At 41.5% G+C, this 17750-nt stretch overlaps 1 protein-coding gene across 11 annotated transcripts in view; it reads right to left on the bottom strand.

Moving 5' to 3' along the window:
• CTNND1 (catenin delta 1) overlaps positions 1–9698 on the bottom strand; it is a 47059-nt gene extending 37361 nt beyond the window's left edge. For all 11 annotated transcript variants that reach the window (XM_087854881.1, XM_087854883.1, XM_087854885.1 and 8 more), the window contains exon 1: positions 9434–9698. The gene's annotated coding sequence lies outside the window, so the exon portion shown is untranslated. The remainder of the gene's footprint in view (positions 1–9433) is intronic.
• Between the last annotated feature and the right edge of the window lie 8052 nt (positions 9699–17750).

Raw genomic sequence — 17750 nt, 5'->3', positions numbered from 1 at the left:
TGTAAATAGTTGCCCTGCTATTGTATTCTCCAAGACAAGGGTCATCAACCTATGCAAAATCTGCTACTCTGCAAATTACCTGTTGACTATACTCACACGGAACTTCTGCAATGGGACAAAGATGGACGCTGGGTCAGGTATGGCCTCAACTCTATTTACAGAGAACACACAAAAATTCGTTACCATCCGTTGTCTCTGGGGTCTTAAGTGAGGAGGAAACACTTTTTTGCATTGTACAGTGAATGAGAAGGTCCTAAATTATCCCCTCTTCCCCCCAACACGTATCTATTGAAACTCTCTGAGTAGGTCTACTTCTCCCCCATATCTCTTGCTCACTGGTAACAAGCAGCCTCAGGACTTGCACTTTCTACTCTTATCTACATGACTTCACCCTAATATCTTTTAAGGTCTCTCTCAAACATACCTTATTAGGTGAGGCCTTCCCCAACCACTCCTTATATTTCAAAACTTCACTCCTACCCTTGCACTTCTTATTCACCACTCTACATATTCTGCTTTATTTTTTTCTCAGTTGTATCACCACACTCTGGCATACTATACATTTACTTATTATCTATCTCTTCCAACTGGACTATAAACTCTGTGAGGTCTATTTGGTGTACTGTTATATTCTAGTGCATAGCATACCACAGGCTCTCAAATTTTTTATTTTTTTTTTAAGATTTAATTTATTTGTCAGAGAGAGAGAGAGGACAAGCAGGGGGAGCATCAGGCAGAGGGAGAAGCAGGCTCCCCCTAATTTTTTTTAAATGAATGAAGATGTTTCACTTTTCCACTGAAAACAGAAAGTTAAATTTTAGAAAAATAAATCAACTTTGTTCATTTTTCTTTCTATACTTTTGAGCACGAAGGTTTATTCACTACATCTTGTTAGGAGATTTAAAAGATAACTCTTGTATTGTTTGTTTGTTTTTTTTTAAAGATTTTATTTATTTATTAGACAGAGATAGAGACAGCCAACAAGAGAGGGAACACAAGCAGGGGGAGTGGGAGAGGAAGAAGCAGGCTCCTAGCGGAGGAGCCTGACGTGGGGCTCGATCCCAGAACGCCAGGATCACGCCCTGAGCCGAAGGCAGACGCTCAACCGCTGTGCCACCCAGGCGCCCCAACTCTTGTATTGTTACAACTAAATATTTGGAGTAAAGAAATCCTGCCCCTCTCCTGCCAAAAAAAAAAGTTTCTTGCAATGAAGTTCTATACCAAAAGTGACATATACACGTGCAAAACAATTCAAAACAATTCAGTCTTTAATTCTTTTTAAGATGTTTTATTTTTAAGTAATCTCCACACCCATCATGGGGCTCAAACATACAACCCTGAGATCAAGAGTCGTGTGCTCCACCAACTGAGCCAGGCAGGTGCCCCAACAATTCACTCTTTCAATTAATATGCTGGGCTATATATTGTCTTCTGAATCTTAAGAATGGTTGAGAAACAGATATTTCCACATGTATATAAGAGCCCATGTAAGGTAGTAAAAGGATGGGACAAAGAATGCTGTCATGTTTTCTTAAAATAGCCTAAGAAGGCAATTTTTAAAAATAAAAATAGGAAAGAGTAAAAAGATTCTTGCTTACTGTTGGGAGCCCTCTTTCTGAGATCTGTGATAATACTTAATTTTAGAAATGCACTTAATAACATCTTTGATTTCCATTTAATGTAACTTTCTATACTTTTTTTTTTTTCTAATTGTGATCTTAGGCCCATCAGCTGGGGTCTCTTGTAGCCTGACCTGCACATTTGGCTGACCTTCAGCAGGGTACACATTCAAACAACCAATTCTGCCCTGGTTGACAAAGTACTCACTGGAGAGGAGAACAGCAGAGAGGTTACAGAACTTTCCCCATTCCAACACAGAAAGAGCAGAAACAAATCAGATTGGCACTAATTTCTCCTTTAAAACAGGCTACCCTATTTTAAAAGTGTGCTGAATATACACCAGCTACTTTGTTTCAATGAGATTCACTCCACTTGCAAAGAAATGGAAACTGTAGGTGCTTTGGTAAAAGTATTGAAAAGTTGACCCAGTTTCTATAACAATGTCTTATGTCCTCAACCATCAGAATATATTTTGGTTTCTTAAAATACAAGCTCCCTAAAACAAAAATCTTTTCACGCCACAAAGCAATCTCTCAATGTGCTACTGCATTCCAACAGAAAACAACACAGGAAGCACACACATAAAACTGGTAATTTACTCTTGGAAAACTACATTTTTTTTAGCTCCACTGTCAAGTGACCCAAAATGGGTAAGTCATTAGTAAATGTGGATGAGATTTGAAAATCAAAAAGATAAAAACTAATCTGAATTACTAGAAGAGATCTTCTTGAATCACAATTTATCTTAATCTAGATCTAACTGAAATAAACCAGAAGCAGTATCCTAATACTTGTACCTTTAGCATATAAGTACAATTTATTCTATGGTAAGAATCAGAAACTTCTTCCACAGGGGCGCCTGGGTGGCTCAGTCATTAAGCGTCTGCCTTCGGCTCCGGGGGTTAGCCCAAAGTCCTGGGATCGAGCCCCACATCAGGCTCCTCCATTGGGAGCCTGCTTCTTCCTCTCCCACTCCGCCTGCTTGTGTTCCTTCTCTCGCTGGCTGTCTCTCTCTCTGTCAAATAAAAAGAAAAGAAAAGAAAAGAAAAGAAAAGAGAAGAGAAGAGAAGAGAAGAGAAGAGAAGAGAAGAGAAGAGAAGAGAAGAGAAGAGAAAAGAGAAAAGAAAAGAAAAGAAAAGAAAAGAAAAGAAAAGAAAAGAAAAGAGAAGGAAGGAAGGAAGGAAGGAAGAAACTTCTTCCATATTAAGTGTTAGCAAGGCAAAGCAATGCCCATGAAGACAACCAATCTCAGGAGAAAAGATAGGGGACACCAGAGATCAGGAAAGAAAACAAAAGGGAGAAAATGTAGAAGAATCAGCAAACGGAAATGTGGATTAAAAAAATGGAGGGGCGCCTGGGTGGCTCAGTTGTTAAGCGTCTGCCTTCGGCTCAGGGCGTGATCCCGGCATTCTGGGATGAGCCCCACATCAGGCTCCTCCGCTGGGAGCCTGCTTCTTCCTCTCCCACTCCCCCTGCTTGTGTTCCCTCTCTCGCTGGCTGTCTCTACCTCTGTCGAATAAAAAAATAAAATCTTTTAAAAAAAATGTAAAGAGTTGGGTGGGGAAGCTATGGAGTGCCAGCAGAAATTAGTTTAAATACCATTCAGAACACCGGTTTCATGGGTTAGTTAGTAGGACGAGAAGGAAAACCTTCAGCTAGAAGAAACCTAGAAGTTTCCAGGCAAGGCTGCATGTAACACATATATATTTCCCACAGGCCACAGTTTGCCTTTTCTACATACAAGAGCAGACCTCTTTCTTAGAAGCACACTTCTCATGGGAAGCATTGATGAACTCAAAATTTCTACACACCCCAGTTTTACAAATCCAGAAATAAGGGTTAAAAATAGAGAATGATGTTCCCTGAACATAAAAGAGGGAAGTTTATTTCAAGAAAAGGGATAGTAAAAGCCTGCCTTCATTTCTATGTAGTTTCCTGTACAACCATTCATAGCTGAATATTATCCTACAAAATCCTGGTTGGACAATACTTCAAGATAAAGAATCTAGTCCAAAGTAAAAAATAATAAACCCAAACAAAGCTTTTCCAGTCCAGTCTCTGCAAAATTAAAGTTTACCCTTGGATGCTGGAGTTTTGTCTCTTGTAGATAGAAAAGATGGGAGAGGGGGCACCTGGGTGGCTCAGTCAGTAAGCATCTGCCTTTGGGTCAGGTCATGATCTCAGGGTCCTGGGATCAAGCCCCACCTACGGCTCTTTCCTCAGTGGGAAGCCTGCTTCTCCCTCTGCCTCTACTTCTCCTCCCGCCACCTATGTGGGCACCCTCTCCCTCTCTCTTTCAAATAAGTAAAAGAAAAAGAAAAGATGGGAGAAACCTGTAGGGCTCTTTTCCCTAAAGTCTCCAAGTCTGAAGAAATTACTGTAAGCTCTGCAATTTGTTTCTCTTCTCCCAGTAATGCCTCACTTTACTTTATTAAAAGTTTTCCATCGCTGTATTTTGGACAACCCTGCCCAAATAACTCCCCAGACTTGCCTATTATTAGACACTTATCTTTCCAAAAGTTAGTTTGGGGAGCCTGGCTGGCTCAGTTTGTAGAGCATGCAAGATCTCAGGGCTGTAAGCTCAAGCCCCACGCTGGATATACAGATTACTTACAAACAAAATCTTAGAGGCGCCTGGGTGGTGCAGTCAGTGAAGCGTCAGACTCTTGGTTTCGTCTCAGGTCGTGATCTCGGTCCTGAGATTGCCCCCCCCCCCCAATGTGGAGTCTGCTTAAGACACCCTCTTCCACTGCCCCTCCCTGCTGCGTGCGCACTCTCTTTCTCTCTCAAGTAAATAAATGAATCCTTAAAAATAAATAAATAAAATCTTTAACACAAACATCTATACCACAGAATATTAGGATTTAAGAGACCTGAAAGGGTATTTAGTCCAACAGACAAAAGATATCTGAATTCATTTAAAGCATCCATTCTAATAGCAAAAACTTACAAGGCATTACTTTGAGCACCATTTTTACATATATTAAATCACTTAAGCATCACGACAATTCTATGAGATCAATAATACTGTCCTCATTTTACCAATGGAGATCAAGGCATAGAGTGGTTCAACAATTTGCCCAAGGCTACACGCTAGTAGGCAGCAGTGCAAGAGTCGATTCCGGGCAGACTAGCTCAGGGATCCATGCTCTTAACCACTACGCTACACTGCCTTGCCTCTCCAGATCCGTGGAACTCTTAGACTGGAAATTCCGTTTGGTCAGCATATTGATCAAAAAATACAGAATAATAAAGCATTTGAGGCAAAAGGTTAACTGTGGGTGTCTAGGTGACTAAAGGATACACAGGCGGTCTTATGCTATTCTCGGAACTTTCCTTTACATTCGAAATTTTTTTCAAAATTAAAAGTTTGAAGTTGCTTTTATCATCATATAATGGGGTATCTTTTGTAAAAGTGATGACCAAATTACCTGTTGGCCAGCAAAAAAGGCTTTAAGAAAACAATCCTTATAATGTCCCCACTAAATGCCTGATCTAAATTGCCCACACCACTCCAGTCAGACTGAAGGACTCACTGGAGAGGAAATGGCCCTAAAAATGCGGAACACTGTCCCTGAACCACAACAGTAAATGCGGGCTCCATTCTCAATGCTTAATATTTAATAACCAATGACATGTAATCCCAAATACAGAGGGAGGGGGGCACATTTACTCCCAAAAATTCATTATACACAACCAAATACACATCTATCCATACACTTATTTCCCCCTTGCTAGTTCTAACCAGAATATCAGTTCTTCCCTCCTTACTCTGTCCTTGCCAGGATGTATCAATGCTCTCTATTGGAAACCTTGCAAGCAGCTACATTTAGGCAGCACGATCCCTATTTCAGCTTTACGATCATGGCACTTGAATCCTTGTGCAATGGAAGAGAACATGAAATCACATACTGATAACCTACGCATCATTCTTTTAGGCAAGTTTCTTGTTACTATCATTCTAAATTACCCATGAAAATTAATTTGGGTTAATTCATAAAATTCCCAATTTTGAACAAAATCTCCTGCAGTTTCATGGCAGAAGCACTGATAAAAAAAAAAATACAATGATATTCGAACATACTTTCTTTAGAACACTGATGTTCAAAACTATCATCCCAAGCTTTTTATGTTTTTATTAACTAGTATAAAAACCACTCACTTCCAACATGTCTGAAAGCAATACTTCCATGCTGCTGCCCTAGTAAGTTCCAGGTAAGCAGTGTCTCCCCCCTAGACAATGGCTTTATTTAAGGTTTCAGTGGTTGAAGTTAACAGCTGCCCGGATTATGAAATATTAGGACCCTTACTTTTTATACTATTTTGGACAGCTTGCCCAGAAAAGAAACAGAATTTTGTTTTTAATGAAATTTTAAATCTTCAATTATCTCCAGAAATCTTACTTAAAAATGAGAGGTAAGAAATGTGTAAAAGGTCAGAACTACAAACTACGGCAGAAGTTTCTACATCACACTGTGATTTCATTAATCTAGGTTGTATTGCTTCCTATCTCAACTTCCTTTCAGCCTTCCCCACAAAAGTCCCTCAGTGATTCCCATCAACTGCCTTATTTAACCAAGGCTTACTGACACCTCGGTATGTACCAGACACTGAGATAGGTGCTAAGAGGACACAGAGTAACTCAGCATCTACACTCAAGCAGCTCACAGTTAGAGGGAAAGACAAAAATAAGTAAGACAATTTTAACGCAGTGTGATAAACATTATTCGAGCTACTGTTACGAGCCTCTCCCTGCAAGTTGGGAAGATCATTCCAAACCACATGCCTAAAAATTGTCTGGAAGAAGAAATTTCACTGATAATCAAAGTTGGAGGCATTTCCAGTAAGTTTAAGAAATCAGAACAGCAATGATGAGCATATGGGAAGATCCCTGTTTTAAAGACTAAGATAATACCTATTCTAACATATTCAGCTCCCTATGGGATTTATGGAAAATGGACTTTTTACATATTATTATCCCAACATGCAGGGGGTTGGAAATCTAAGTGGGGACTGGCCCTCTGCAAAATTAAACACTTCTGCCTCTAGCAAGGGCTCACTTTGGTTCTGGTTCTTGTTTCTGTTCTCTCTGGAGAACAGTAGTACATTAGTGGCTAAGTCCATGGACTTTGTAGTTAGTCAGACAAGGATTTAATCCTGGCCTTGGCCACTTACAGCCAGTGAGATTTTCAGCAAACCTCAGCTTCTCTGAGGCTCACATTCCTTAAAAAACAGTTGTGGGAAATTAAGTAAATAGTTTATGCAAAATGCTTAGCAGGCAGTAAAAACAACAAGGGGGTGGGGAGAGAGGGCTGTAAGTAACAGGGGACCATCAGGTACTAAAATAGAAAGCAATAAATTATACAGAGCTAATCATTTTGTTATTCCAATTGCATGGTGATCTATGCTTAATTTATTTGCATCCATCCTGTCTCACCCGTCCCTAGAGAACAACTACCTCATAAACCTAAGGGTGAACTGCAATTACTCGGAGCTTTTTTTTTTTTTTAAACATCTCCAATAGTCCCAATTTTATACTCAGAGAACATATCCTTGCCCCTGTGACACTCCATAATTGGGAACCCTAAGAAAGGCACTAGCACTCTAACCACCCAAAAGAGACACCCACCTGGAATACACAGACCGTACCTTAGTCATATAACAAAGAAACCAACAGTATATAGGAGTCAAACAAAAAAAAGAAAAATCTGCACAACTCGTACTTACTTGTCATTTTTTACCCAAAAACCAAAATGAGGAACAAAACAAAAAAATAAAAGATTTAGTTATTTGCACCCCTTACATTCCCTGAAAGAACTAGTAGAGGCGAGGTAAAAGACAAATCTTCCATCTTATCAACCCAAAAGCTCTATAGTACACACCAGTCAAAACAAAGCCTCAGTCGTGGAAATAGTCCTGGACGCTAGTTACTAGGATGCTCACTGCAGCCACACAAAGCCCAGTATTTAAAGCTGGAACCAAATCACCACCACTCAGTCATCCAGAACCTATTTTCAAACTGCCTTTGTACTCCTCCTTCAGATTCCCTCATCCCTCCCCCTAAAGGTTGAGTGGGAAACCGACACTCTGGCAGCAACATGACCAACCCTCTGAAGATCCACCAAGAAATCTCCCCTAGGCTGGAGTCAAGGCAGAGAAATGTTTGAAAGAAAATTTAGAAAATATTAAACGAGAACTACAGCCCAACAGACTGTACACATTGTCTTTTTCCTCTCTTTTTAACTGCACTTGCTGTAATTATGAGATCCAGACACCAAGATTTTACTGCAGCCCTCGCATAGATTGTATTAAAAGAGGGAACAAAGTTGTTTCCTCTGAAGCCACAACCTCACAAGGATGAAATCATCTTTCAAGAAATACTCTCATTCTGGAAAAGAAATTCAAGGAAGTGTTGTGGTATAAAAAAAAATGGGAGGAGGGCACAAAACCAGAGAGGATTATTAAAGATACATACCAGTTTAAAGCTAAAGAGCAGCTTATCTATTAAGGCCCATCCTGTTACAATCAGGGCAGTATCTATTCCCGCTGTAATTTTCAGACCGATTCGCATTTTCAAAGACAGAAAGAAGGGAACACTCAGTTTTCAGCTACTGATGAGTTGGCTATATAATTATCTACAAACAGTATTTTTGCAAGAATGTATTTGCAAAAACAAAATCAAAACAAATCTTAAGATTAAATATATGAAAGCAGTCATGGGCCTCCAGCTCTTACAGATTCCTGATTTCACGGCAAATTAACCAAACAAAAAAACTCACCTCCAAAAAACAACTTTCAGTTGGCTTAAAAATAAGAATTCCTGTTGTGCTTTCTTAAATGCATTCTAAACACTAAAGTTTGCACTGAGTGCTTTCTCTTAGCCTCATCTTATTTAATCCATGGCCCTTTCAGAGGGCACAAAGCTGAAAATATTTCCAGGTGTGTTGCCACTTTATTCAGGTGAACTGAAAACGCATGATGAGAATTTCCTTATCCCTTGAAGCACATAAATCAAACGTTATGTACTTGCAAACTAAGTCCACGACACCTCCACAAATCTCTGCCGTCAAACGTAGTCTCAGGAAGAAAGGAATGGCAGTCTGTTTAACATGGATCTATTTGTTTTCTTTTATAAAGCAAAGCAGGGAGGCTACGTCTAGCAGGAGAATGAGGCTCCCACCCACCGCACCTGGAAAAGTAAAAGAGGGATCCACCCAGGAAGAGCAGGGCTGAAACTGATCTGGGCCGTTCAAACTCTCTGGGGTGAAAAACCACCACCATTTAAAGCTGCAAAGCTCCCCTACAACTTCTCACTTCCACAAATCTAATGATAACGGGGAGAAAAAAGTTTTGAAACATATGAAGAACCATCTGTATAACTAGCTTCCGACCCGGACAAATTCCTTTCCCAACCCACACCAACATGCCAAAAAACCGAACTTTTGGTTTGGGCTCTGAAAACAGAAGTTTGTTAGCTTAAAACCAGAAAAAATATAAAATTAGAGAACACACCAAAATATAAATTTACATGTAAATGTGAATTTGCTCTCACCCCTCTGAATCTATTCATCTCTATATTAGAGAGACCTAGAAGTTTGTTTCTGGGTCTTAAATATTTTACTTTTTAATATAATAAAATACCCAAATTCCCCCAAAGTAATTAGAAAGAAAAATAGTAATTGCTTAAAAGTCACCCGTCAGCAGAGCAGATTCTCTCGTTTTTAACTTCCTTCTGGTTACCGTAAGACAAAAATTCGACTAGGCTTCTCCTCCTTTACCCGTCTGTACACACATTTTTTATAAAGGCACACACCTCAAATGTGGACTTCTAAAAACCAGTCCTTTAAGAAAGAAACCCAAGGCTTCGTCAATGTGCTGAGAAAGACAAATCCAGCAAGGTACTTGATTTTTCGCCACCTCTTCCTCCTTTCAGGATCTTTCCTGCTCTTCTTTCTCTCTCTCTCTCTCCCTCTCTCTCAGTCTCTCTCTCTCTTTTTTTTTTCTCTCAGATCCAACACCTAAAATGGAAGTTGCACCCAGCCAAAGGCTAGGGAGCCTGGGTGGTGACAAACTGATCTGGCAGCCCTACCCCCTCGCTTTCCTAAGTGATGTCAGCCCCTGAGAACTTCCAATAGGAACCAGGCATAAATCAGGGAGCTGATTTTATCCAATAGGAAACTTTATTATAGGAAATTAAAAAAATAAAAAAGGAGAGAGAGGAGGAGAGAAAGAGACAGGGGGAAGTTTTATATATATATTTATATTTAAAGTGGAGACTACACAATCTCTGAGGAATTGCTGCAGAGCTCCGGGGGGAGGGGGGGTACGCGAAGGAACAAGGGCTTTCTAGGATGGCACGCCTAAGCATCAGTTCTCTTGGATGGTGGGGTTCTTGCTCTCTTTCCCTTTTCCTTTCTGGGTAGGAAAATAGGAGAAGAAAAGCTGATTTTATTTGCTGGTATTTGATTTGTTGCTTTCAACCCCAAGGCATTTTCCCAAAAGAAGACAGGAAGGGAAGGAGAGAAAAATCCTAGAAATAGGACTATTATGTATTGATTGGGATGGTAGGGAATATCTGAGGTAAACTCTCAATTTCATTGTTTTCGTTTAACTGCATTAGAGCTAATGAGAAAAAATTAATGCCTGGACTTGTTAACAGTTTTTGGTGTCTCTACTCTCAACTAGAAGGAGGCTGAATCCACTGGGCTGTTGAGGAAAATCACTGTCTTCCCATTTGTCCCCAAAGCAAAATAATGTGGGTTTGAGGGGGAGAATAAATGGAATTCAACAAGTAAGCAATATATTTAGAGGAGATAACAGCATGTGTAAGAAAAAAAGAAGTCTCCTGTTAAGAAAATTCAATTTCTTTATGCACTTCAAGCTCAAGATGATCTAATTCATACATTCTCTTTTTACATTTAACCCAAGTAAAGGATTATATGAGTATTCTTTTCCTGAGTTAAGAATTTTCCTTAATATGTTCTTAACACTGTTATGCCATGAAGGACAGAGATTGGATTTTTTTTATAACAGGCTTGACAAAGGCTAGTATTTTATGGTCATTCGGTGGTTACTAAACAAAGATGATAATGATGAATTTAAAATTTCCCTTTTCTTTCTTAGTGACAAATCTAAATTCTATCCTGTAGACTGCTGCCAAATGAATCTTCATAAGATTTCACAACCTAGAATAATGGTTAAGAGCATAGGTCTGCACTCAGACTGTCTGGCTGCAAACCTTCCTCCTCTGCAAGAACACTTAAGTAAATGTATTACTATGTGACCTTGGACAAATCATATAACCTCTCTGAGCCTCTGTTTCCTCAACTGTAAAATGGGGATAATAACTATATCTCTCTCACAGGACTACTGTGAGAATTAAAATACACATAAAGTTCTTAAAACAACGTACAGCATTTGGTTATAAACTCACTAGAATGAGTTACCAGTATCAACCCTGCCCCCAAATCTTCGGTGGCTCAACAATGCCCCATAATAGCAAATAATAATGGAGCATATATCAAGTGAAGAGCACGTTGCACTCATTATCTCTAACTTCTAAAACAACACCATGGAGATAGTACTACCACCATTTTACAAATGAGGAAATTAAGATTCAACAAGGTGAAGAAACTTGCCTGAGATTAGCTGGCTATGAAGTGAACCCCTCATCCATCTGACTCCAAAGCCCATGCTCTTTCCATCGCTTTACACTGTGGTCAGGATAAAGGCCAAGTTCCTCATCTGCTTTCAAAGTGCTACACTTATTCATTCAATACACTAAATTCACACTTATTTACCATAATCTGACCTTTCCTTATCTATCTAAACTGGAATTCCACTTCTCTTCAGTATGTGCCCTTCTAATGAAGCTGATCCAGTCATTATCTACCCTCTCACATTCTGTCTGTAGTTTCACAGACCCTCATATTTGATCTCACGTGACCAAAAAAAGGATTTCTCTCAAGTAGGCATCACAGCACTTGTTTGATGGGCTTTAAACAAACCAGACTGGGAAATGAATACATTTAACAGAGAAATGAACAACCTTTAATTCTCATTATCTAAGAATCTTCTCCTACTATCTTATCAGATGTTTCTTTTTTAAATATTTTATTTATTTGAGAGAGAGAGCACACACAAGCAAGAGCGATCGAGCTAAGGGGCAGAAGGAGAGGAAGAGGGAGAAGCAGACTCCCCATTGAGCAGGGAGCCCGATGCGGGGCTCGATTCCAGGACCCCGAGGTCATGACCTGAGCTGAAGGCAGACGCTTAACCCACTCAGCCACCCAGGCACCCCTCTTATCACAGCTTCTACCTCTACTTTCCATCTAGTATTCCTGATCCTCCATAGCAAGTTCAAAAGCCAAAGATGATTGCCAAAGGAAAACAGCCAGCACAAGAAATGTTGGGGGGGGTGGAGAAACATTTGTTGATTCATTGATTCCTAGATCAGAGCCATATTCTAGAATATTCTATGATCTTCTAGAGATAGATTTTTCTTGTTTCCTTCCCATCACCACTAAAAACTTGCAAGTATTTTGCCTTCCTTTTGCTTTCCTGTCTCCCTCACCAGAAGATAAGTTCTATGAAGACATGAATGGTGTCTTTCTAGTTCATGGTGTATCCCCAGAGCTCAGCCTAATATCTCACATTTAGCAACAGATGGAAGAGTAAATGAAGTCTCTCGGCTTACCAGTTACGTAATCCTGGGTAAATAATTTTATATTAATGAATTTATAGATAACATTTGAAATAAAGTTATGTACAAATCAAAAAAGATAACTCAGGGGGCACCTGGCTGGCTTAGTTGGTAAAGCATGCAACTGTTAATCTCGGGGTCGTGAGTTCAAGCCCCACATTGGGTGAAGAGCCTACTTAAAAAAAAAAAAAAAGATAACTTGGTGGTGAAAAAGTTGCTGAAAGTTCAATCTATCTGAAACAGCTGTCTCCAAATAAAGCATCACAAGGATTAATACTCAGTGGGAAAAATTGTTTACACTCACGTGACTGAAAGTAAAAAGATGAGTTCCGCTTGGGTTATTCTGAGCACCTACTATGAGCCAGGCACTCTTCTAGATAATGAGTAGACAAGTTCCCCGCTCTCAGAAAGCTTACATTCTAGTGGAGGGAGAGAGAAGATTAATAAATAAGATGTCAGATGGAACACTAAGCAGAGATTTAAAACAGACTGATGAGAATGACTTTTGGCTTGTGCTACATTGGATGTCAAGGACAAACTCCCCAGAGAGTTTGGCATTTAAGTTGAAATCTGGGAAGAAGCAGCCAACCATGAGAACATATGAGCAATGGTAACTACTAATGCCAAAGCCCCCATGTGTGAGGCTGAAACCTGCTGGACCCAGCAGAATGTTGAAATGAAGAGGGAGTGATAGAAATACGAAGTATTCTACAGGTTAGAGAAAGTTTTGATTAATTTATTCTCAGGTAGAGGGAAGCCTGTGAGCATTTTCAACAGCAGAACGACATGCTCTAACTCAGACTTTGAAAAGATCTGCCTGCTTATGTGACAAATGGAGTAAAGAGGGTCAAGGGTGAAAGCAAGGAAATTAGTTTGAAGGTCAAGCTGCAGTAATACGGAGTTGATTACATGGTAGCAGTAAAAATGGAGAGAAGTCCATGGATTGAGAATATGTTTAGAGATCCGTGGTTGTTTTTTATTTCAGGGTTTTTTTCCTTTTCGTTTGTTTTCATTTTATTTTGTTTTTAACGCATGGAATATTACATTCAGTGCTTGGTTTTACAACACTCAAAGTTGAACACACACACACACCCTGCCACAGCCATTACCTTAACACACAAAGAAAAAAAACAACATTCCATAAAATGGTAAAAGATTAGGGAAGACCTGCAAAATAATTTTGTATTCAAAAAAGAAATATTAGGGGCGCCTGGGTGGCACAGCGGTTAAGCGTCTGCCTTCGGCTCAGGGCGTGATCCTGACGTTGTGGGATCGAGCCCCACATCAGGCTCTTCCGATACGAGCCTGCTTCTTCCTCTCCCACTCCCCCTGCTTGTGTTCCCTCTCTCACTGGCTGTCTCTGTCTCTGTCGAATAAATAAATAAAATCTTTAAAAAACAAAAACAAAACAAAAAAGAAATATTAAAAATAAATAAAATAAAATAAAAATAAAAAAGGAATATTAAAATTATTATGTAGGGCTGGGTGCTGTGCTGTCTCTACTTCTAAAATAGCTAAAACCATAAATGCCAAGGAGAAGAAATGGAAAAAAAAAAAAATCAACTCCAAAAAGCACTGGCTATCCATACAAAGGAAGACAAAATATTTTTACTCATTTCTACCCTCTGGTGGCTACACGTTACCATCGAATGTTTGTCATTTTTAAAGCCCTGGGTAGGATAGCCGTTTATCATTCCCTTTAGAAATTCAATCACAAGATTTATTTAGATGGTGTTGGATTAAAAAAAAGAAGAAGAAGAAACCAAGAAGTGAGTCCTCTCTACTTCTTGAATATTAATCTAATCCTAATAACAATAAACTCATGAGGGCATATAATATTTCTATTTCTCTTACAAGTCCACAGGATCACCTCTACTGGTACTTCACCTGCCCACTGGAGTCTTGATTCCACAGTAAGATGCCATAAACAAACATTGTTCTGCCTTGTCTGTCTGTCTTTCTTTCTTTCTTTTTTTTTTTTTTTTTTTTTTGCTTTCTTACTTGCTTGTGTGTGTCCTCCTTCTGTTAAGTTTTATGTCCTTTCATGAGTTGCTTGCTCTTCAAAACATAACTTCGACCAAAAACGCCTTCTGTTCCTTGATCTACCCACCTTGAGAGCAGAGGCCTCAAACTAGGAAAATATTACCGGACTTGGAAATGCACTCCACCCCCCCATATTTCAGTCAAACTTCCCAAATCCTTTAAAAATATTTAATATATATTTTTATATATTATTTTATATATATAATTAAATATACATGTTTAATATATAATTGCCCTACTCCTCAAATCCTTTTTGAAAAGGTGTTAGATATCAATAAAGACGTATTTGAAAGCACCCTACTACTCACCTCTCGACACTCTTGTCTGCTCCTTTGCAGGTTCCCCTTGTCGCAGGCATCTTGGCGTTGTGCCTGCAGCTGGCCTCCGCGAAAGCTGCTCCGTTGTAATTCGCCACACTCCGTCACCAATGGCTTTGGATTCAGCCCTCTTCGTCCAGAGCTGGACGTCGCGGGGCATCTAACCGAAACAGGCCCCAGGTCCTAACACACACACACACACACACACACACACACACACACACACGGGTAAGAATCGCTGTCCAGATTCATAACGTGGGTTGGCATTCTCGCTAAATGTTTGATCCTGAAATCATTTGATTTTTTTTTATATCACCCCTGAAAACAGCTGTTTCCAGTCAGGAAGTGCGCTAAATAAATCACGTCTGGAAGGACACCGGAGGCCACTCCACACGGGAAGTTCTGCAACCCCCTTGGTCGCACCAGTTCTCCGCGATTTAGGGTAGAGTAGATTCTGTGAAAAGCCTGAATTTAGACACTAGCCTAAAGACCTGGTTCCCGAACATCCCTGGACTGAGATCTACCGAGAGTGGAGAGACCTGATCAAGGTGCGAGGAGAGCCATCCACGGGCTTTTTCCTCTGGAAAGCCAGGAGCGCTCTCACAGGGCCAGGGCCGTTTACTGATAGCCTCCTCAAAGGGAAGACCTCGAGCATGCGCTACTGGGGCATCCTGACCCTCTTGTCACTGTGATTTCGTCGAGTGCCGAGGAAGAAGACGGCCTCCATAAGGATCCCTCCCGAGGGGGCCCTCCCGCCTACCTCTGGCAGCCGGACCACCTTGGCTTAGCCCTCAAGTCCCTCGAGACTTAGTCTCCCGCCCAAAGTGCTCCTCTCCCTGTGATTGGCCGTCGGAGAAGCCTTCGGCCAATGGGGATGAGACGTATTCAGGCAGACGTCAGCCCGGGCTGGGGGAGGAGGAAGGACGTCGGGCCCGGCGACGCGCAGTGCGCGAGGACAGCGGCGCGAGGTGTGTGGCGCGGGCTGCGTGCCCTCAGGCGCTCGCTGTCAGCACGTCCCGGTGCAGGAGGGTGGCGGGGCCTGCGGCGGTAAGAGGGCAAGAGGGGGTGGCTGCAAAGCCCGTGCGGCCGGGCGTGGTGGTGACGGTAAGCCCTGAATTCGGGCCTCCGGGAGTCCCACGCTCCGTTCCCAGAAACCTGCGCGCCGAGACGTCTCTCTTCAAAGGAGTTGGGCCGGGGCACCCAGAGCGCGCGGGACGCCCAGCATTGCAGGGCCTTCCCTGAAGCCCGGCTTTCCCCGCCAACCCCGATTCCTCGATTCTGGACGGGGAGACGAACCCTCAGGCCGTTGGCCCACCTGACTTGCTTTGCTAAACCTTCCCGTGCGAGGCTGGACTTCGGGAGGAAGCAAGGCAGGCTGGACAGAAGACCCAAGTACAAAGAGGTCGGCAAGCGCAATTCTGACGGCAGAGCTCTTCCAGGTTGGGTCTGGAGGCAAGGCCGGTGCTGGTGGGTTGGGAAGCTTCCCCAGAGCCTCTGTTTGGGACCTTGCAAGAGCAGCCATTCTCTGCCCCCATCTCTCTGGCTGAAATAGGAATTGAGCCTACCCCTTCTTTTTTTTTTTTTTTTTTTTTTTTTTTTTTAAGATTTATTTATTTATTTATTCGACAGAGATAGAGACAGCCAGCGAGAGAGGGAACACAAGCAGGGGGAGTGGGAGGGGAAGAAGCAGGCTCATAGTGGAGGAGCCTGACGTGGGGCTCGATCCCACAACGCCGGGATCACGCCCTGAGCCGAAGGCAGACGCTTAACCGCTGTGCCACCCAGGCGCCCCTGAGCCTACCCCTTCTTAATTAACCTTTCCACTCTTTTCTTTCCTCATAGTTTGCCGGGAACTGTTCAGATCCTCGGTGCCACCTGACAGAAAACTGTATGCCAGGAAAGGAACACCAGCTGTGCAGTGAGTGTGGGGGTTTCAGTGCAAAAAGCTGGAAATGGAGTAAGCCTGAATTCAGAATATCCAGCTTTTATCAGGAAGGGTAGAATGCTTAATTATCCCTGCTCCATTGGTAGCCAGGCAATTAACCAGACTGACAAACTTAAAGGCCAGATTCTTTGCCAGTTTCCAGGCCTCATTAGGCTCGCTTTGGTCAAGAACATCTGAAGCAAGGGTGGCGGTGTCCTTATTTCTGTGAGAGACTTTCCCACCAAGTCCAGCACCTGCTTTTCTTTACTGTGCACCCTCTGCTGGTTAGTGTGATGGAGTGAGCTCAAAGAAAAGAAGGTGTGGACAACTTCCTAGGGAATTTCCTATTCAATGTTGTTTCTTTAAAAGTGTTAAATTGGGGCGCCTGGGTGGCTCAGTTGGTTAAGCATCTGCCTTCGGCTCAAGTCCTGATCTCTAGGTCCTGGGATCGAGCCCCACGTTGGGCTCCCAGCTCAGCTGGGAGTCTGCTTCTCCCTCTCCCTCTGCCTCTCCCCCTGCTTGTGCTGTCTCTTTCTCTCTCTCAACTGAATAAATAAAATCTTTTTTTAAAAAATGAAGTGTTAAATTGAGGATTATACCTACGGAACTCAGAAATGTGTTGCTCAGGAAGAATATGAGTTGTCAGCACTGCAGGCGTTGAGTCTCATTGGTAATGTGAATGAAGAAGGTTTAAGGAGAACAACAATAGCTACCATTTTAGAAGTGATAGTTATATGTGCCAGGCACTCACAGTGCTAAGCAATTTTACCTGCATTGACTCATTTAATCTTTAAAACAGCCCTACCAGGTAAGTACTGTTATCATTACCATTTCATAGATGAGAAAAGTGAGACTCAGAAAAGTTAGGTCATTTGCCTGAGATTATACAGCTAAGCTAATAAATAACAGAGCTGAGATTCAAATCTACACTTGCTTCTAAGCTCCCGCATGTAACCACTATATTCTTTCTTGAGAGACCTTTGGCACAATTTCTGGGCTTATGGTAACTCAGCTCATGGCTATTATCTCCAACTTTCAAGATTTTCCTACCATTTCAAAGACAAAAAAATTAGGTACAGCCATTGTTCTGAAATATACTTTCTCATCCACAGGAATCCGATCTGTGAAAACCTAGAAGGTTTAA

The sequence above is a fragment of the Ursus americanus genome, chromosome 24 (assembly GCF_024610735.1).
Source record: "Ursus americanus isolate L20-20 chromosome 24, mUrsAme1.1.p, whole genome shotgun sequence".
Lineage (NCBI taxonomy): Eukaryota > Metazoa > Chordata > Mammalia > Carnivora > Ursidae > Ursus > Ursus americanus.
The sequence above is the reverse complement of the archived record's forward strand: the minus strand, read 5'-3'. Positions and strand labels throughout refer to the sequence as shown.